Genomic DNA, 4,530 nt, shown 5'->3' with positions numbered 1-4,530 from the left:
GTTTCTTTCCCTGTAATTCGTCTCTAATCTCATAGCATTGTGGTCAGAAAACATGCTTGATATGATTTCAATTTTCTTACGTTTACTGAGGCTTGATTTGTGCCCAAGATGTGATCTATCCTGGAGAATGTTCCATGCGCACTTGAGAAGAAAGTGTAATCTGCTGTTTTTGGATGGAATGTTCTATAAATATCAATTAAATCTATCTGGTCTATTGTGTCATTTAAAGCTTGAGTTTCCTTATTAATTTTCTGTTTGGATGATCTGTCCATTGGTGTAAGTGAGGTGTTAAGTTCCCCCACTATTATTGTGTTACTGTCAATTTCCTCTTTTGTAGCTGTTAGCAGTTGCCTTATGTATTGAGGTGCTCCTATGTTGAGTGCATATATATTTATAATTGTTATATATTCTTCTTGGATTGATGCCTTGATCTTTATGTAGTGACCTTCCTTGTCTCTTGTGACAGTCTATATTTTAAATTCTATTTTGTCTGATATGAGAATTGCTACTCCTGCTTTCTTTTGATTTCCATTTGCATGGAATATCTTTTCCCATCCCCTCACTTTCAGTCTCTATGTGTCCCTAGGTCTGAAGTGGGTCTCTTTGTAGACAGCATATAGATGGGTCTTGTTTTTGTATCCTTTCTGCAAGCCTGTGTCTTTTGGTTGGAGCATTTAATCCATTCACGTTTAAGGTAATTATCGATATGTATGTTCCTATGACCATTTTCTTAATTGTTTTGGGTTTGTTTTTGTAGGTCCTTTTCTTCTCTTGTGTTTCCCACTTAGAGAAGTTCCTTTAGTGTTTGTTGTAGAGCTGGTTTGGTGGTGCTGAATTCTCTTAGCTGTTGCTTGTCTGTAAAGCTTTTGATTTCTCCATCGAATCTGAATGAGATCCTTGCTGGGTAGAGTAATCTTGGTTGTAGTTTCTTCCCTTTCATCACTTTAAGTGTATCATGCCACTCCCTTCTGGCTTGTAGAGTTTCTGCTGAGAAATTAGCTGTTAACCTTATGGGAGTTCCCTTGTATGATATTTGTCATTTTTCCCTTGCTCTTTTCAATAATTTTTCTTTGTCTTTAACTTTTGCCAAGTTGATTACTACGTGTCTTGGTGTGTTTCTCCTTGGGTTTATCCTGTATGGGACTCTCTGCACTTCCTGGACTTGGGTGGCTATTTCCTTTCCCATGTTAGGGAAGTTTTTGACTATAATCTTTTCAAATATTTTCTCGGGTCCTTTCTCTCTCTCTTCTCCTTCTGGCACCCATATAATGCGAATGTTGTTGCATTTAATGTTGTCCCAGAGTTCTCTTAGGCTGTCTTCATTTCTTTTCATTCTTTTTTTCTTTATTCTGTCCTGCAGCAGTGAATTCCACCATTCTGTCTTCCAGGTCACTTGTCTGTTCTTCTGCCTCAGTTATTCTGCTATTGATTCCTTCTAGTGTAGTTTTCATTTCAGTTATTGTGCTGTTCATCTCTGTTTGTTCTTTTATTCTTCTAGATCTTGGTTAAACATTTCTTGCATCTTCTTGATCTTTGCCTCCATTCTTTTTCCGAGGTCCTGGATCATCTTCACTATCATAATTGTGAATTCTTTTTCTGGAAGGTTGCCTATCTCCACTTTATTTAGTCGTTTTTCTGGGGTTTTATCTTGTTCCTTCATCTGGTACATAGCCCTCTGCCTTTTCGTCTTGTCTATCTTTCTGTGAATGTGGTTTTTGTTCCCAGGCTGCAGGATTGTAGTTCTTCTTGCTTCTGCTGTCTGCCCTCCGGTGGATGAGGCTATCTAAGAGGCTTGTGCAAGTTTTCTGATGGGAGGGACTGGTGATGGGTAGAGCTAGCTGTTGCTTTGGTGGGCAGAGCTCAGTAAAACTTAATCCACTTGTCTGCTGATGGGTGGGGCTGGGTTCCCTCCCTGTTGGTTGTTTGGCTTGAGGCGTCCCAACACTGGAGCCTACCTGGGCTCTTTGATGGGGCTTATGGCTGACTCTGGGAAGGCTCACACCATGGAGTACTTCCCAGAACTTCTGCTGCCAGCGTCCTTGTCCTCATGGTGACACACAGCCACCCCCTGCCTCTGCAGAAGACCCTCCAACACTAGCAGGTAGGTCTGGTTCAGTCTCCTATGGGGTCACTGCTCCTTCCTCTGGGTCCTGATGAGCACACTACTTTGTGTGTGCCCTCCAAGAGTGGAGTCTCTGTTCCCCCCAGTCCTGTCGAAGTCCTGCAATCAAATCCCGCTAACCTTCAAAGTCTGATTCTCTAGGAATTCCTCCTCCCATTGCCTGACCCCTAGATTGGGAAGCCTGATGTGGGGCTCAGAGCCTTCACTCCAGTGGGTGGACTTCTGTGGTATAAATGTTCTCCAGTTTGTGAGTCACCCACTCAGCAGTTATGGGATTTGATTTTACTGTGATTGTGCCCCTCCTATCGTCTCATTGTGGCTTCTCCTTTGTCTTTGGATGTGGGGTATCTTTTCTGGTGAGTTCCAGTGTCTTTCTGTCGATGATTGTTCAGCATTTAGTTGTGATTCTGGTGTTCTTGCAAGAGGGAGTTACAGGACGTCCTTCTACTCCGCCATCTTGAACCAATCTCCCCCCAAGATGGTAAATGTTATGTTATGTGTTTTTTTACCATAATAAAGAAGAAAAATATGTTCAACATCATCTGACATTAGGGAAATGCAAATTAAAAGCATGAGATACCACTGAAAAACTGTCATAGATCAGAGGAGACTAAAGAGACATGAACGTTTAAATGTAATGTGAGATCCTGGATTGGATCCTGGAACATAAAGAGGACACAGTGGAAAAGCTGATGAAATCCAAATGAAGTCTGTAGTTTAACGTTATTATACCAATGTTACTTTCTTAGTTTTGACCAATGTACTATGGTTTTATATATATTAGTCTTCTAGGGCTGCTATAACAAAATACCATGGACTGGGTAACTTAAGACATTTGTCACAGTTTCAGAGACTACTAAGTCCAAGATCAAGGTGCTGGCTGATTCAGTTCTTGGTGAGAGCTCTCCGCCTGGCTTGCAGATTGCTACCTTCTTGCTGTGTCTGCACGTGGGAGAGAGAGAGGTGGAGAGAAATAGAAAGACTGGGAGAGACAGAGAGGGAGAACTCTCTGGTCTCTCCTTGTAAGTGCACTAATCCTGTCACGAGGGTCCCACCCTCATGACCTCATTTAAATCTAATTACCTCTCAAAGGCCCATGTCCACATATCATTACATTGGGGATTAGGGCTTCAACATGTGAATTTGGAGGGGGACAAAATTCGGCTCATAGCATTATATAATACTGCAGTCCCCAACCTTTTTGGCACCAGGGACCCATTTTGTGGAAGACAATTTTTCCACGGATGGGGCGGGGGGATGGTTCAGGCGGTAATGCGAGCGATGGGGAGTGGCAGACGAAGCTTCAATCGATTGCCTGCTGCTCACTCCTGCTGTTTGACCTGGGGGTTGGGGACCCCTGATATAAGATGTTAATCTTAGGGGAACTGTAGTAAAGAGTATAAAGGAACTCTGTACTATTTTTGGAACTTTCTGTAAATCTAAAATTATCCAAAGATTTTTTTAAATCTAAAAGAAAAATCAAGGTGGGAATTCCCTGGTGGTCCAGTGGTTAGGACTCCATGTTTCCAATGCAGGGGGCATGGGTTCCCTCATCAGGAACTAAGATCCCACATGCTGCGCAGAGTGGCCAAAAGAATAAATAAAAAATAGAGTTAAAGGGGCTCATGAGAGGAATTCTGATCATCAATCACAGGATCAGGCTGGGCCAAAAGGAAGAAAGAGGGGGACAGAACTGCAATACTGGGAGAAAACGGGAGGATCAAGGTTCTATAAAGTTTAAAAACAGGTTGAGGGAATTCCCTGGTGGTCCAGTGGTTAGGTCTCCACGCTTTAACTGCTGAGGGCCTGGGTTCAATCCCTGGTAGGGGAACTAAGATCCCACAAGCCATGCAGTGCAGCCAAAATAAATAAATAAATAAATAAATAAATAAATAATACAAAATAAAAACAGGTAGAGTTCACCATAAGTGTTGCTTTTTGTTTTCCTGGAGGAATATAAAAGATTAAAAGCTGAAGTGTAATGGACTGTGCTTTGTTAAAACTGAGGGAAAAAGAGGAGTAGTCAGGTGAAGAAGCAGAATAAAACATCAAAGGAATAAAAAAGGGCATATTTTCCCTTAAGAAAAGGAGGTGGTCTGCAGCAGTAAGGCTCCTGAAATGATTGACACAAGCTAGTTTTTAAAAAGCTTTTCAAGGAATACCCTGGTGGTCCAGTGGTTAGGACTAGGCTTTCACTGCCAGGGCCCAGGTTTAGTCCCTGGTTAGGGAACTAAGATTTCACAAGCTGCCTAGTGTGGCCAATAAATAAATAAATAGCTTTTCAATTTCTCTTAAACAATAAAATTACACTTCCAAATGTAAAGTTATTGTGGTGGCAACATTTTACTATATTATCACAGTCAATAATTTGCAAAACCAAACAAAAAATAGAATAAGACTCTCCAAAA

Source organism: Kogia breviceps, chromosome X (genome assembly GCF_026419965.1).
Source record: "Kogia breviceps isolate mKogBre1 chromosome X, mKogBre1 haplotype 1, whole genome shotgun sequence".
In the NCBI taxonomy this organism is placed as follows: Eukaryota; Metazoa; Chordata; class Mammalia; order Artiodactyla; family Physeteridae; genus Kogia; species Kogia breviceps.
The sequence above is the reverse complement of the archived record's forward strand: the minus strand, read 5'-3'. Positions refer to the sequence as shown.